Here is a 17,772-nt window from a genome sequence, read left to right on the forward strand (position 1 = left end):
GCACAGGTCAACTCTTTCCATTTTCGGTTAACTGAGCAGGTGAATTCTCCGTGAGGCCCAGGTGTGGGCTGAAGTAAGGGCCACAGCACAGTAGGAGGATGCAGACTGGGTGTGTGAGCTGCCTGCTCATACAGTTTTCGGGGGGCCTTCAATATCTGTTCAGCCTGAATGATGGGTGCTGCTGAGAATGCCTGAGTTGATGGCCACTTCATGACATGCAGCTCAGGCTCACTGATATCTCACCAGGACGCTGATGGTACCTGCTAGTCCTGCTCTGCAAGTTCTGCTGTTATGATGATTTCAGTGAAGTAGACCAGCGTGGTGCCTTTGGGGAAAGAGACGTGATCCGCAACCTCTTGGCACAGAGCCCTGAAACAAGACGATGATGAGGTCGGGCTGCCCGGCCAGGCAAACGCAAACTTCTGGTGTTCTCCACTCACGGGGTGGAGATAGAGCATTGTCTCCAGATCAGTACCTGCACAGAAAGGGCCGGGGGCTGTGCTGACCTGTTTCAGTAGAGAGAGGCCACATCTGGGAGTCTGGCGGCAATTAGAGCAACCACTTTATTTTATTTTGTATTTTATTTTATACTTGGACACTCTCACCAAAATGCCTATTTGTATTTGCTACAGAAACAGTGAGTGGCAGTTCATGGCGCTTGGCAATTTGTCCGGACACGAAGGAAGGCGTATGAGACCAGCACATGCAGTTTTGAAAAGTCTTCTGTCTCACAGTCAGGCTAGGCTTGCTGAGCCAGATCCAGGGCTGTCCCCTGAGTGCTTCACAGATGGACTTTTCTTCTCCCTGTATCCATTTTCTGGGGCTTACGGACCCACTCATGGTCTCCATATTTAGAAACAAAGGTTCCTTTCCGAAGAGATCTTGATTTTAAGGTAAACCATGATCCAAGTTCCTTAATTCCCACTTTCTTTTTACTCTTGGATGTGTATCTGTGAAATCTGAGGAAGACATAATCCTGTTGATTGTGGAACGTGACAACCTGCCTTCCGATAAACAGGATTGTGGAGAAAGAGATGCAAACATCTGTGCAACAGGGTGGCCCAGCTGTGTTGTAAATTATTCAGAATTATTTCAGGTATGTGTTCTGTGGGGTTCTTGCCTCTTCTCCTAATTTCTTTATGCAGATAAACACTGCTCATAAAGGAGCAGTTGGTCCATTTGGCAAGTGACTCAGAATTAATCCATTTGGTGTTGTACAATCTTCATTAATAATGATCAGATCTGTGAAATCTCTTGAGATGGGGAATCATTTTTTTCAGAGCCAGCCCTCTTCTGTCATAAACATGTGGGCTGTCCAGAGTCGTGCTGTCTCCCGGGAGGTCTCTCAGATGGCGTAATGAGAACCTTGGGAGAATCTGTCTGTGGAAGGAAGAAGCAAATTCACCTGCAGCTGCGTCGTCAGCGGCCTCTCCAGCACCAGACTTCCCGTGGTTTCCTTGTGCACCCGCTGGATGCCAGTGGTCTCGGGTGCAGGCTTGGGTGGGGCCGTATCACCCGGAGCCCCACTCTCTCTCTCTCTTTTTTTTTTTTTTATCCTCACCCGAGGATATTTTTCCATTTTTTGTTCAGATAGAGCGGGAGGGAGAGAGAGAGGAAGAGAGAGAGAGAAACATCGACGTGAAAGGGACACATCGAGTGGCTGCCACCCGCACAACCAACCAGGGCCGGGGACAAACTGCAACCGAAGTACGTGCCCTTAGCGGGAACCGAACCCGGGTCTCTCCGGACTGCAGGCCGACGCTCTAACCGCTGAGCCAAACTGGCCAGGGCAGCCCCTCTCTCTTTTTGATGTTTTTTCTTAGCTGCCAACTTTTTCTTCCACTGCTGCTGCTTTTACCACGTGAACATTAAGTGTCGCCACTGTTTGTTCTCAATCTCCAAAATGCTGAAGCCTGGAGGAAAGGCAGACTCTTTTGAGGGTTGAACCCCACTTTCTGTTGCCCCATAGTCAGACTGCGCCTCCTGAGGGTCTTCGGTGGCCTGGTTTCAGGCCTGTCTTTCTGCTGCCGCTGGCCGCCTCCGTGGTGCTTGCCTCTCGACACCTGTACGGAAACAAGCGACCACTATATCAACCTCGGTTAAGTCCTTGTCATTCATTCTCCAAAATGCATTTATCCTCTGCATTACCCTGACGTCTGTTGCCTAGAACCACTTCAGGTTTCAATTCCTTTGTCAATGAAAATCCTTAATCAGAAGCAACAGTAACCGACTCTGGCTGATTTATGTACCGTGCAACCCCCTACATCTTTGGTGAGCGAACTTCTCCCTGCAGTTCTCCCAGAGATAAGCATGGTTTTTGGTTTACTATTGCTAAGGGTAGCTGGTACGCTTTAAAGATGTCCATCCGATGCTTTGAGCATAGTAGCCTTTACTTCACTTTGTAGGGAGAACCAACATGAGGATTCTCCTGAGTGCCGACATAACTGGTAACTGCTGGGAGGGATGTAGGATTTCACAGACTCTCCGGGGAGGACTGGTCAAACTCTATTTCCTACCTCACTTCCCCGAAGCTCCCTGTCTGAGGAGAGGGCTGCCGCGGGAGCCGGTCTCCAGGAGTGGCTGTTCCTAGGACCACCAGCAATCCAGCCGATGGAGAGGGGCCCGGAACACGTGGGCCCGCACTGCGTCCACACCCTTCTCGGGGCTCTGGAGACAGAGCTGAGGGAATGTGTTTCACTTCCTCAACATTCCTTTCTCTCCAAATGCCAAGTCGTTCGGTTCCTTCAGCTGCATGGTATCAACGCGTTTTTGGCATCTCAGTCTCATTCGGCAGGGACGATCGGTGAGTACAGACTGCAGGCGACTGGACAAACAAACAGCCGAAACTGCAGCCACCCGAGCCAGCTCGCTGAATCCAGACGCCCCGGACAAACACCTGTGTCCATGACACTCGGCTTAGTCTCTGTCCTCCCCCCGCTGTGGCTCCCCTGAGCACACACCTTTATGCATCCGCCAGATCCGTGAGAAAATCAGTTCCTTATTTTGGTGTGTTAGTCTTTTCTGCCAAGACTTGGTATTACCCTGGAAACATCCTGGAACCAACTCTCGGTCCGATCTAACTAGCAGTCTGAGAGCAGTGTAAGTGCGGGGCTCCAGGACGAGTTTTGCTCCAAGGCAGTGGTGAGGGGCCTTCCGCAAGGCGCCAATGGGTTTGGGGACGGTCACCACAGCCTTTGTGGAACGTTCAGGGGGAGCTGGAGGATCCTAGTCCTTGTTAGGATTCCCTGCCAAATCCCCTAGGCTTTTAGTCTTTCTTCACCAATGCCCTAGATTTTGCATAAAAGACCCAGTATGGCCCTGGCCGGTTTGGCTCAGCGGTTAGAGCGTTGACCTGCGGTCCGGAGAGACCCGGGTTCGGTTCCCGCTGGGGGCACGTATCTCGGTTGCAGTTTGTCCCCGGCACTGGTTGGGTTGTGCGGATGGCAACCACTCGATGTGTCCCTTTCACGTTGATGTTTCTCTCTCTCTCTCTCCCTCCCACTCTATCTGAACAAAATACCGAAAAATAAAAATAAAAAAAAGACCCAGTATAGCTGTGAATTCAACTGGCAGTGTAGTTCATCAGCCTGCAGGATCCAATGTTGAGTTTGGCTTTTGGCTTTCCCCAGGTATATGGCTACACGAATAAGACATTACTCTAACTGTCAGACAAGCCCCACGTTTTTTGACTATGCTTTGGGTCAAGAATGTACATACTTGAGCTTTCATTGTCTATCCCCTGTAGAGATGCCACCCACCCTTAGAGCTTCCATTCCTGTAGCCTTCTTCCCATTGTTTGGCAGCTGACACATGTCCCCCCTGAAGCCTGCCATGGATGAGCCACCGTGCCACCTGACCTGACAGAATCACACACTTTCCTGCACTTTCTTTCTGCCATCTGCCCAGCCAGGCCTGATAGCCAGTCCCAGGTTTCCCTCGTTACCTCGGGTCCATTCCCTATAGCCACCCCTGGCTCCAGTTTCTCTACCTGGGAATTCTTAGTTACAAGCAGCAGAAACTCACTGTCCTTGTATCTCAGAGAATTTCCAGGAGGGCGAGAGAAGAAGGAATAATACCCCCAAGTTCCATCACATAATCCATCCAAAGAAGACCCCATGGTTATTGTCTCCCAGTCCTCAGTTACAGCGCCCACCCCTGACACCACTGGCCACAGTCATGAGACAGAAGAACCAACACTGTTTAATCTGCATTCACAGTTGTCACTGCGCTGAGGAGAACGCCTGTACCTCCTGATATGACGTACTGGGAAAGACACGTGACCTCAGAAGTAACTTCCCAATGATGCAGGAGCTCAGGCTAATCATGAGAAAACATCTGGCAAAGCCAAGTTGAGGAACAGTCTACAAAATGACTAACCGGCACTCTGTGACAGCGTCAGGAATAGTCATCGATCGGAAGAGACAAGGAGGCATGACAACACGCAACCTGGGACGCTGGAAGGACAGAGACAACTGGCGACATCCAAATTAAGTCTGCATTTAGCTAATGGGATTAAACTAACATAAATTTTTTAGTTTTAATCATTGTCTTACAGGTATGTAAGGTGTTAACAGAGAGGATGCTGTATAAGGGGTATATCGGAACTCTGGACTAGTTCAGCAGTTCATCTGTACATCTAAATTATCTCAGATTGCCAAGTTAAAACCAAAACAAACAAACAAACAAACAAATAACATTATGCCCTGTAACCAACGGCACATTTTAATGAAGGGAAAATGCTATATTTTCTTCTTTCCATCTGCTGTTTCCCCGAGTTGTCACATCAGGGTTACCAGACACCGGTGACCGCAGAGGGAGGAGGAAGTTGGCTGGCTGGGTGGAGGAGTGGGCGAGAGCGGCAGGGAGACCCCGGACAAGCTCGCGGGGAAGCTATTTTTAAGCAGGGTTTTCAGTGGCTTTCGGTTCTGCCCCCAAAATGTCTATTTGCTTATGGGACTGTCTTTGGAGAGAGTAATTCATCAATCTGGGATTAGGAGGAACAACTAGTCTCTTACTTAGAAATGATTTTTCCTTCTAATAACAATAGTGTCCAATAGAAATATCTGTGATGGTGGCAAGGTTCTATATCTCTGCTGTCCTGTACTGTTGCCATTAGCCCGTGTGGCCAAGTAGCACTTGAAATGTGTCTCGTGTCGAAGAACGAGGTTAATGTAGCCACGCGTGACCAGTAGCTGTTGGATTGCACAGAGGGCCCTTGTAGGTAGGCCGACCTTCTTTTCCCTGTGGATCATGATAAGGCCAACACAGGTACAGAGGTGTCATTTTCACGATGTCTATGTATGTATGTAAGTAATCAATGACTTAAACCCCAACGGCATTTGAAATAAAGAGTAGCCCGATGAATAGTTTTACAATTGGTACATTGTGGGATTTCGTAGCTGGAAGACACCATAGAGCTTGTCTGTTCCAACCCTCTCCTTTTACTGCTGAGAAAGTTGGAGACCACCGGGAGTATGTGATCTTTCCAGGGCGGAGGCAGGACTAGAACCAGGTCTCCCAGCTGCATTCCAGAGTGAGCATGATTGATGTGACCTCACACACACAGGGAACTAAAGATTGCACTCATTCACACCACACCGGCGTGCATACTGATGAGCTATGGGTGCGCCCCACTCCCCTCCCCCAGCCCGCCTCGCTTCTCCCCCGTCCCCTCTGTTGAGTTTTATCTGACAACCCCAAAGCCACTGTCTTTCAGCCACATGGTCTTTCTTCTGGCACCGAGGGAGGAAAAGAACTAAATAATAAATCCTCTAGAGGATACGGAATCAAGGACACCAGAGAGCTTTCTCATAAATTGCCTCTCCATTACAATTTGAGTATATTCACAATGGAGAACTCTAAATAAGATGAGGGAGAGGCTAATTCATTTCATAAACATCGCTTTAAATCTCTTCGTGTACCTGAGGCACGAAATTAATTAAGACTGTGATGAAATGGAAGAAAAGAGAGTTGTTTAAAACTGTAATGAATATTACGAGAGCTACTTTCTTAACCAGTTTATTTTTCAAAGAGGAGTAGATGACTTCATGAATCTAAATCTCCTCGTGCCAAGGCAGAAGATGGCAAACCACAATTAATTGGGTAATTTAGCAGAAAATAGATGTGATAGTCTCATCATCAAAGGATGTCCCTTTGTTCTTCTCAAACAACCAACACAGGTTATGTCCCTCCATGGGGGGCGCACGGGGGAAACCCACCCTCAGTGGAAATACGAAATTACAGATCTGTGTAACCATTTTCCAACAAGTTTGTCTACGACAGAGCTTCCGTGGAGTTATTGCAGATGTTTTCTTTCTGATGAGAATTCGTAGTCTTTAACTAGGCCCATTTCTTGGTAATGAGTAATTTTTTTTCTTGGAAAGTACAAAGACCACAGCTTTCACCTGATTATGAAGAGAGATCCTTCCAAGAAGTTTCACATTTCATACTATTTCATTTGAATAAGAGCCCCCTTTGGTGAAGATTCAAATCCATGTATTGGCATTGAATGTTTTTTCTTATTTTGCTCAAGGTCTTTCCTGATTGGGACCCTGAAGCCTATGGCAATCGACACATCTAGTATATGAATTAATTTCTGCCGACTGTAAACACATTCAAGATCAAAGTGGCATCCTAAGCATTCTGTGCAGTCTTGGGATGCCCAGAGGAGAGTGGTGCTCTGTCAATAATCAGTTATCACAGGTACTGTGTAAATAATTAAGGGCGGGAAAGACAATAGAACAGCAACTGATATTTACTGAGCGTTTTCTATGTGCCGGGCACCTTTCACCCATCGTCTTGTATAATCCTCTGAGATAGACAGTGTTATTATCATCTTCAATGATGAGGAGTTTGAGGCAAAGAGAAGGGAAATAACTTGTCCCTGGCATACAACTGCCAGGTGACAAAGTCCAGATTTGAATCCAGGTGTGTCTGACTCAGACCCTGAACTCAACCATTTTATTTGTCTGTTATCTGTTGGAGGAAGGAGGCATAGAGAGACCCAGAACCAGTAGTTAATAGGGCCCCATGCCTTTCTGCAGATTATTTCTGATCTTTTGGGAATGTTTCCTGGCTCTACTCACGATACCACCCTCTAATTCTCCCCAGTGCTGGGTGGGACTCCAGCCAGTTGACTGGAACATTTGCCTTCAATGACTTTCATTCCTTATTCAGGCTCCTTCCTTTCACCTCATCCCCATCCCCCACTCCCCCCTCTGTGGTTTCAACTCTCTTTTTTAATTGTATTTAGAGAGGGAGGAAGAGGAGGTGGGAGAGAGAGAGAAATATCAATGTGAGAGAGAAACATCAATTGGTTTCTTCCCATACACTCCCTGACCAGGGATCGAACCTGCAACCTAGGTATGTGCCCTGACTGGTAATCCAACCCTGGACCTTCCAGTGCACAAGAGACATTCCAACCAACTGAGCACACTGGCCAGCGCTGTGATCTCAATTTTTCTAGGTCCTCCTGCACCCACTCAAGTCATATCAAGTCTCCATCCTGCCTGGGTTCAGCATGTAAAGAGGTGCTAAGTGAGTCCAGTTTCCTCCTTTGAGGTGCAATGTAGGCCCTCTGAGAGCACCTTCACTTCCCCTGTCTCCATGGTGGGAATTTTCACTGCACTGCTTGCACTTGGGCAGGCTCCACAAAAACATCCCCTTTGTCTGGTCAGTGGGTCACGGAAGAAATGATCCATGTGCTGGTGTGATCATCAACTATTAGTTTTCTGGGGAAAGCCAACCTCCGTGTTGCTAAACTCTTACATTCTGAAGTATTCAAGAGTGATATTGGAATCGCCACAAAGTAGACCTTCTGGAAATGCCTCTGGAGCTGCCCCAACACGTTGGGGAAAGACAATCCACATGGCCAGGCATGTTCCGGATGGGTTTGCCTGGCAGTTGATATTTGGGTGCTGATCCACATAGTATGCACTTGCATGGTGATAAGAGCCAGCATCAGCAGTAATATTACAGCATAATAGTCACGTGTGCATTTGCCTAAGTGAGGTTGCCCATAAGCACTCAGGCAAAAACACAACACAACAAAACAAAAAACAAGGTAGAGGGGGCAGCACAGCAGCACACTAGCTCAGGCAATGTCCTCCTCGTGCTCCCCTGAGTGACGCCCCAGAGGTGCAGTGGGACTGAGTGTCATTCTCTCAGGGAGTCTCAGACACCACCTGCCCTCGGGTCCGAGCTCTGTGACTCTGGCGTGTAGAGACCGATTCTCCTCAAGCTCCCATCCTTAAACCCACAACGCCAGCGGGTGCTTTGCCAAATGAGCAGCGATTTGTCCAGAAGTGAGGAAAATCTCCCTGTACGGACTTTGGAGCAACCCTCTCTAATCACTTAGCTTCCTAAGTGATTTTCAAGGGTACTTTTGAAAATTTGTGACTTTGCCCTGCGACTCTGAGAGGGGACTTCCCTGGATGATAATGAGTGTATCATGTCCTGATAATAAGAAACATCACCTGCTAAGAAGCAATTGTATCCCAAGCTTCTTTCTTGCAGCAAGTATTGTGCTAGGTTTATGTAGTATATACCAGAAATAATGAGGGCCGATCCTTCCAAGCTGGACCCAATTATGCCATTGTCCTCAGAAGCAAGTGTCTGCGGCGCGCACTCTGCAGGGCCCCATTGTGACGCCTCCGCGCACCAGAGACCCGGACTTTCATGGCTCGGGCGTCCCCTGGCTCTGCTTTGCTGCGGGTCCACTTCACTTTTGGGGCCGATGTTCCACATGATGGTTCCTGGCATTGTTAGCTTCTCAAGTACAGCCAAAAAAAGCTTGTCTTTGCAGAGTTACGGGAACGGTTCTGGAAGCCAGCAGCAGCGGCGAGGTTTGCGCCACAGGCCCCTCCTTCCGCCAGTCCCTGGAGCCGGGCGCGCGGTGCTCTGATGGGCCAGTCCCAGAGCAGGAGCTCAGGCGGAGCGAGGTTCAGCCCACTCCCTGCAGAGGCAAAGGAGAATCATGCTGCTGCCTGAAGAAAGGACCACAGATGCTCACAGGCCAACGCAACCCCTGCCAGCTACTCAGACCCGCTCAGTCCCCACTTCTTGCTCGTCTCTCCTGTCACTACCGTCTAGCTCTTCCTCCTTCCCTCTGCCTCCTACGTGCCATTCACTCGCGGTTCTACTGCTGCCCAGCTTCTGTGCCTTCATGCCCTCTGCTGACTTTCTTCTCCGGGCCTCTTTCCATTTCTGCTTACTCCCCTGTGGCTCCTCTTTCAATGGCTCCTGCTTAGTTCCCTGAAAGTCCATCCGAGAGGGTTTGTTAGTGCAGAGTGTGCTTATGCCAAGTGTCTCCCAGCCGCCAACCAGCCTACAGATGGTTTCCCTCAGGTCCGGCCCCTCTCCTAGGACAGTCACCCAGCGAGTAAAGCCGTGTGTTGTGCGGTCGGCGAAGGGCCCTGCAGAGGTGTGATCTTTGGTTTTACTCAGAGAGCACAACAATCAGAGCTTCGTGGCCTAAGGAACGTATCTGTATTTTTTCTAAAGGATCAGCCCCCATTGATTCTAGTATATGCTATGTAACCCTAAAGTAACTTTTGTTGAAAGATCTCTGTAGAGACAATGATTTTCCTTTTCCTTTTTAAAAACTCTAGGCTTACTCATACCGCACTGCCGGGTATGTGACTGGATGGAAACTCTAGAAACCGACTGTCTCAATGACGGAAGGAAAATGGGTTTGATAAGAAAAGGTGAAAGAGTTTGTGAGAGGCTAAAAGGTGACCACGAGGTGTTTTTAGAGAAATAGAGATTAGAAGGGACATTGCTCAGCTGTTCCACGTGTACGTGGAGGGCTGAACATGGCGAGGTGTTTCAGTCGCAAGAAACCACCTTATTAAACCACAGGTTGCAGTACTGAGAGAAGCTTCTGAAAGCCGCCGGGAGCATGTTTTTGATGAGGTGATGGGGGGATGCCTGAGAACTTCAAGGCAGTCAGGGGGATTCAGATGTATCACTTTGTCCGTGAGTTCTGAGATATAATAGGGCATGGGAAGCCCGCCACTTCTGGGATTTCACTTTCATCTAAGAGCCTTCATTTTATCTACTGTGCTGTTTTCCTTGTATCCTGCTGTGACCACTAGTAGGTCACAACTAGGGTGAGGCCAGCGCAAAGGTGTCGGAGGCCCTCCCAGCCGGGCCCGCCCTGACCTCGCAGGAGCCCGAGAGCCAGGGCCCCCTAACTTCTGTGCCCCGGGCTCCTGCCTGTGCCCCGGAGTCTCGGCCCCTCTTCACAGAAGTGTGGTGGTTTCATTTTCCTAAAAGCAAAACTTTTTGGTCATGTAGAGGAGATGAATCACTGTACTCAGCTCTTTCTGACCCTCGTAGTGGACTCAAACTAAAAATAAACGCTTTCGTTTGTAAATGTGTGAGATGGAGAAGGTAAAAAGTTCAGATTTTCCTAACCGTGAACCAGAAAATCTTAATTTTATGTTAGCTCCCTTTTAAAGAAACATCCCCGTGGAATATCAAAGCCCCTCCTCTCCTGTGTGGATTGGTCCCCACGCTGCCAGGTGGCCCCCGGGCTGCCACCACACTCAAGTGCTCAGTGTTTCCTAGCGTCCTAGCCTCGCCTGGACAGCTCATGTTCCCCCGTCTCAGTGACAGCCGGCTGCTGCCTTTTCCACTTGCCCCTCTAATTGGCTGCCAGGGCTGTGTTACTTATCACTTTGTGAGCTCAGTTCTTCCAGATTTTTCCGTTACTCCTCTAATGCCTGCAGGTACCTTGAAGGCTTACCTGAGTAACTCGATGCTGGTGAGGAGGACTTTGCGGCAAGCACCAACCTACACTCGATCGGATGTCCTCTGAAAATCGGGCTTGACCGCCTCGAGGCTGCCCCGCATGGCTGCTTCGTGTGCAGCTCTGTGTGCCGCTCTCCTCGGCCTCGGAAAAAGCCCCGAGAACAGGTCCTTCCCCCCAGAAACAGTGGGAGCATTCGTCCTCATATCCTCGCTGTCTGAGCAGCACGCGATTCATTCATCCATTTAGCCATCCTTCCGCGACCCGGGAGGCCTGACTTCCGAGGCTCAGTGAACAGTACCTCCTCCGAGTACGCATGGAATTTCCTTGGAAAATACTCCAGGCTTCTTGCCCCACTAGAAATAGTTATGTCCATTCAGGAAGATTCTTCTTCAAACATGTATTCCTGGATGGAAAAGTCCCTAGATCCCTAGACACCTTGACTTTGGGGGTGTCTATTTTCAAGACTATATTGAAAAATTACTGCTTTTCGATTACTAGTTATGAGACACATAAAAAATATCAGATATTGGTTTTCAACTCTGGGATGGGGTGCTGTGAAGAAATGAGCACTTTCCCTCTCGTGGGCTCACAGTGTCCCGAGGTTTTGCTTCAGTTTATTTGTTTCCGTTTGTGTCAAGCTGGTGATGTCATCTAGGGGCTATCTGGCTAGTCAGGACGGTCTCCCACGGGGGCACTACCACGGCGAGTCCCCTGAGTCTTCTCGGCAAGAAATGATTCCTTGGGGCATCTCAGAGTGTTTGGTTTAGAATTGCCTCTTGCTTAACAAAACTCACAAGAAACTGACATGTCAACCATAAGTCCAGTTAATTCATATGTAAAGCAAAATATATTAACCAAATGGTCAAGAATATGTGTGACCGTGGTGCTTTGACGTCTGTCCATAAAAGCCTCCACCTCCATGTCCATGTAAGGAGGTTACCTCAGAGCATATAATAGTATTATTCAGTGGTCAGGTCCTCCTCTTCCTCTTACCCCCAACAATACTGGGAAGAAAGTGACAGTTTTGGGATCTAACTCCTTTCTTAGTTTTCATGCTGATCATTTCAACCTTGTAAGAAGGATCTTCCTTGAGCCTGGTGCACATTATTCACTCACGATGTTTAGCCCGAACCCCTGTTTGGTGACTTGATAGGACCTTCCTGAGAATGGAAGCTCATCGCTCTGTGGGCCTGGGGTTCTCACATTTCTGGAAGCCATACGTTCACTGACTAACTGTCCCTCGAAGTCTACAATGTCTACGAACAGCTGATCTCACCAGTATACTAAGGTTCCCCATGTCACAGGGGGCCTTCCTGAAGGGCTGAGTGGCCCTCGTGTCACCTCCTTGTTCAGACAATTTCTTAAATCCTCACTGAGGACATTTTTTCCATTTTTGTTCAGAAAAAGTGGGTGGGCGGAGAGAGAGAGAGAGAAAGAAACATGGACATGAAGGGAACACATCGAGTAGCTGCCTCCCAAAAGACCCCAAACAGGGCCAGGGATGAATCGCAACCGAGGTAGCTGCCCTTGGCTGAAATCGAACCTGCGACTCATTGGTCCATGGGCTGACACTCTAACCGCTGAGCCAAACCGGCCAGGGCATTGTTCAGACAATTTTTTAAATAACCACACAAAAGAGAAGAAATGATTGATGTATCTACGATACCAGAGCAAACTGAAGGTTCATTTTACCCACTTCTGTTGAAGGTCAACTGCGTTTAAGTATAATACCAAATAAGAAGTCTTATATAGAAGTCTCAAGATTTGACAACGCCATCCCCCAACACACACACACGCACACACACACATGTCCAATTATGAAAGAGTGAGTGAACCAATGAAAATATAATTGTGCGTTACAAAACACTGAAAGTATGTAAAATCTCTCTTGCCTATGTTTTTACAATCTAGTTTGGATGTTACAAAGTTCTCCTACAAATTTCACTTTGGTCTGAATATTTATATTAAAAAACCCTTCTGCTAGTCAGGTAGATGATGTCTCATTTTGCTGTAAGTTAACATACTGAAATTGCATATCAGTGCCAGTCTGTGTGGGTAGGTTTTGTTTGTTAAAACTCACAAAACGAGGAGATGATTGATAACAGGACCAACACTGGGTTGTTTCTCTGTAGCTCACCTTCTCGGCCTCCCCTCACCCCTACCCACAAGTATAACTTGGCTTTCTTTTGTTACTAGGAAGACTCAAAGCAAATAAAAACGTAGTACTGATTAGTCAGAATGCTCTCCTCACTGGAAAACCACCACTGGAGGGGCCAGGAAATGACATTTTCAGCCTCCTGTGGTACGTGAATTATAAACCACACACAGTGTCATGTGAAACCAGGGAAATGCATATATTTCAGGAAAATCCCCCCTCCCCCTGGGTTGTTGTGTTTTGTCCCATGTGAGTCTAATTCCTGTATTTTCCTACAGAACATCTCTGGTTCCTGCCCGAAGGAAACACGGACTTCAGTTCTCTGAACGGCAGCTTCTCTGTGAGCAGCAGACAGGTCCCTGCTGGAACCATGTCCTCAGGAGGACGTGCAGGGTTAGCTAAGCTGTGAGAGCAACACAAAGATAAGACTCATGATGTTTTCCTTGTTGCAAAAAAAGGGGTCTGCTTACTGTCTGGAGAAACAGTGAATCGTTGATTTTGAAGGGACTCCATCAATGTAAGGATGAAAACGGCCCCTCCTCTCTTATTTGAATTTCACCTTTCCCATGGGTGAGGGCAGCTTATGAGTTATTCAAAGATCTAGAAATACTGGAAGAATATGCCACTGGGTTTGTGGCTACGTTTGGCTCCTGCTATTGTGCAATCAAACCACGTTCTGCTGGTTTCCTTAGGTAAGAGCAGAAATGACTGGTTGGAACGCCCATCTGCCCGTGCAGAGTTTAAATGCTCAAATACTTTGAAACTTTTAGAAAATCAGAAGGACTAGAAAAATTACATCTGAACACCCAGAATATTTAACACTAACCCGTGTGGCTGGCATAAGTGTGTGAGCGGACGCATTAATCTCCTACGCACCTGGAAATCTTACCCTGTGTAAATTTAAATTGTTCACATGGTAAGTTCATATTCTATAGACTCTACTTTGATGTTAACATTTCTTCATGATCGTGTGTGAATATCATTTTGTTTTTGGTTCCAAAATTGTATCTACCTCTGAGAGTGCCTCTCTGTTTATTAATGTAATGACTGTTGTCGCTTGTCCCAGAAGCACCAGGCATCAGAGGTGGGGTGGAGAACATCACTGCATGTGTGTCCCTGTCCTGCTGGCTCTTATGGATCAGAGAGAGAAATGAAAAAGTAAGCAAACCAAAAAATAATTATTTTATGTAATATTAAGTTCTATGAAAAAAAAAAAAAAAAGAGTGCTAGTTCAAAGGAAGATCTCCAGGCCCTGGCCGGTTTGGCTCAGCGGTTAGAGCATCGGCCTGCGGTCCAGAGAGACCCAGGTTCGGTTCCCACTAAGGGCATGTACCTCGGTTGCAGTTTGTCTCCGGCCCTGGTTGGGTCATGCGGGTGGCAGCCACTTGATGTGTCCCTTTCACGTCGATGATTCTCTCTCTTTCTCTCTCTCCCTCTGGCTCCATGAGGAAAAAATGGAAAAATGTCCTCAGGTGAGGATAAAAAATATATATATATCCATGACATGGAAACATAAAAACTGAAGAATGAAAAAATTAGCCAGGCAAAGGCAGGATAGTCCAGGCAGAGGGAGAAGCATGTACAAAGGCCCTGAGGTACAAATGTCTTTGGTCTTTGGTGAAGCATGAGCTCCCAACTCATGGCTGGAGGACACTGATGTGGGCTGCGCATAAATAGGTAGTAGGCTGGTCCACGTGGTGTTGGCTTGTAGTCCAAAGGAAGTTGTTGGAGTTTTCCTGAGCATTTTGGGAAGCCATCTGAGTACTTTAACTAAAAGCAAGACTTTGGTTACATTTTAAAAAGAGCTTTCCTGGCCTGGCCTGTTTTGCTCAGTGGTTAGAGCATCAGCCGGCAGACCAAAGAGTCAGGGGTTTGATTCCGGTCAAGGGCACATACATTTGTTACAGTTTGTCCTAGGCCCTAGTCAGGGTTGTGCAGGAGGCAACCAGTCGATATGTCCCTCTCACTTCCATGTTTCTTTCTCTCTCCCTCTCTCACCTTCTCTCTCCCTCCCTCCCACTCTATCTGAAGATAAACAAAAATATCCTCCCGTGAGGATGAATAAAAAAGAGCTGTCCTTAGCTGCTGGTTGAGAGGGTGGAAGCCAGGGCTTTCTTTGTAAGGATTAAATGAGATAATGAATGCATAGCATTTGGTACAATACTTGACACATAATAATTGCCCAGTTCATGTTAGCGATTGTTATTAATAATTATTATAATATTAATAACAATAATACTTCAGGTTGGCATCATAATCTGACGGTATAAATTTAACATGTACATCTGAAATTAAATGTCTTCTCTGATTTCATTCAGTACAATGTCAAAAAAAAAAAAAAAAAATTAGGTCAGGAGTTTGGAAGTGAGTTAGTTGATTGACCTAGCTGGGACTCAACTGTAAAGCCAGTTTTGATTCCTAACCTGTTTACTGTATTATTGTCCATATAGTAACTTGTGTGTGTTGAGTGCAAACTTTTTAAAAAAATTAGTTAATTTATTTATTTTTAATCCTCACATAAGGATATGTTTCTATTGATTTTAGAGAGAGAGGAAAGGGGAGAGAGAGAGAGAGAGAGAGAGAGAGAGAGAAACATTGATTAGAAAGAGAAACATTAATCCGTTGCCTCCCACACCCAACCGGGGATCAAACCTGCAACCTAAGTATGTGCCCTGACCAGGAATTGAACCCACCACCTTTTGGTTTATGGGACAACACTCCAACCAACTGAGCCATCCAACCAAGGTGAGTGTAAACTTTTTAATAAGCAAGTGTGTGAAACATTTTTTCACTCATTAAATTAGCATACCAAGCTATAAAAAAAGACACCCCCTCCCCAATTACAGTTGACATTCGGTATTATATTAGTTTCAGGTGTATAGCATAGTGGTTGGACATTTAAGAAGACACTTCTTGAAAATACTTTATTTTCCAGAAATCATAACCTTTTCTTCTGTGAGATTTACTTCTGACCCAACCAAGAATAGACGTAGAGAGAATGTGTGTTTGGAAAACTAACATTTGTGTACTAAATCTCCAGCTTTGGGAAAGGGTCTTTATTGGCCATTAAAAGCCAGAGTGTATGTACCCATTCGCCTTGCTCTCCGGGCAGTACTGAGCGCATAGTGACATCTCCTCAACCTTAAGCAGTAGGGTAGAACTGACAAATGCTGAGTAACTTTGTGCACTCTTCCCGACCTCTCTAAGCCTCAATTTACTCGTCTATCAAATGGCTGTAATAATCGTGTCCTCCTTTTAAGACTGTGAGGATAAAGGAAGGGAATTCATTAAAGTGCTTTTATAGTGTCTGACACATAAAATGAGGTCAACAATTGTTAACTGGTGAGGTTATTATTGTTATTTGAAGGCCCATCTATTTGATCCCTTTAATTCCAGGTAACAAGGATAGTTTGGGCATTTGGTAAAAACTGCGTTGGTTATCAGAAAACTTTAGTGGGATGACTTTTGATATTTTATCTGTGACCCTAATCTGACCCTGGAGCCAGGATGAGACCTGGAAAAGAGCCCCGGGCCCTGGCTCCAGCTGTCGAATCTAAGTCACAGACTCCCAGCTCTGTGAGAGGTGGCCCTCCAAAGGCTGCTGAAAATTACACTTGTAACCTGGGAGTTTGATAAGCCAAGGGGTCTGGGGTTTCAATTCCCTCTGTCCTCTGCCTTTCTAACTGGCAGTAATTATCTTTGTAATGCTCTAATGCTAAATAATGGTGCTGCTAATGCACGCTGCATTTTCCCGCACAGGTGCCAGCTGTTACCTCGCCGGGCAGCTGACCGCCTGGCGCACACTGAGGCGCAGTCGCTGGGCCCGGCCCCTGCCCACACAAACAAAACAAAGACCGCCCAGCCTTCCTACCGATCCGCCCGGCCCTTCCCCCTCCGCCTGAAGGAGGCCCTTCTCCCTCCCTTCCCAGCCCTCTCCGCCCTCCCCCTCCCTCGTCCCTTCCCCTCACTGCCCTCCCTCCCACTGGTGGTTTCTTCCTGCGACAGAAATCCAGGAAACCGCCCCCCACACTTCCTCTACCCACAATTTTCTCCAGGGCCTGACTCACACACAATTCAGCTTGATTTGGAGTTCCCTTTTCTCTGTCCCATGAGAAACCCCAACTCTCCCATTCATTTCTGGGAGTACCGGCTGGCTAGATAAGGTTGCTTATTTTTGAGTCCCATAATTGACCTTTCATCATCATTAGAAAAAGAAAGAAAGAAAAAGGCATATTGAAGACAAATTACCAAAGAACACATGTGAGGCTGTTGGCTTTACACACACACACACACACACACACACACACACACACACACACACAAAGACCCTTTACACATTGGTCCACAGAGCAGCCTTCAGCAGACACATCTGCACGATGAGTCGGTTTTCAGTAACTTCAGTCTCCTATAATTCATTGTTTTTGTGGTGCCGGTTACAGTCGCTGAGAGGGCGGAACAGCAGGCCAATTTGGCACACAAACAAATTTAAATGTGAACCGAGGGGTTTGCCCACCTTATGATGAGTGGCTGACTTGCTGCCAAAATAACAAAACAAAAACAAAACAATAGGTGGGGTTGATGAGGGTTGGGGACGAGAGTTGCAGTTTCTAAATAGGGTGAGGGTTCCTTTAATCTTGACAGCACAAATAATACGGGGGTCACAGCACATCTGCTCCGGAGACAGACAAAGAGCAAGGTGGGGCTGAGTGGCCTAGGGGCCGAGCCGGGCGCCCGCGGAGGGGCCTGGGGTTTGCGCGCCCGCCGCAGCCCCCGCCACCCCCGCCGCAGCATTTAACCTTGACTTCTCCCTCCTCGCATCTGGCAGGAGAGGAAAGGCGTCCAGATGGGCGTCCTGAGTGTGACC

General features: G+C 47.3%; 1 pseudogene; it reads right to left on the bottom strand.

Moving 5' to 3' along the window:
• Positions 1-781: 781 nt before the first annotated feature.
• Positions 782-3,954, bottom strand: LOC118631871 (annotated as a pseudogene).
• Positions 3,955-17,772: the final 13,818 nt, after the last annotated feature.

This window comes from Molossus molossus, unplaced genomic scaffold (assembly GCF_014108415.1).
Source record: "Molossus molossus isolate mMolMol1 unplaced genomic scaffold, mMolMol1.p scaffold_m16_p_16, whole genome shotgun sequence".
In the NCBI taxonomy this organism is placed as follows: domain Eukaryota; kingdom Metazoa; phylum Chordata; class Mammalia; order Chiroptera; family Molossidae; genus Molossus; species Molossus molossus.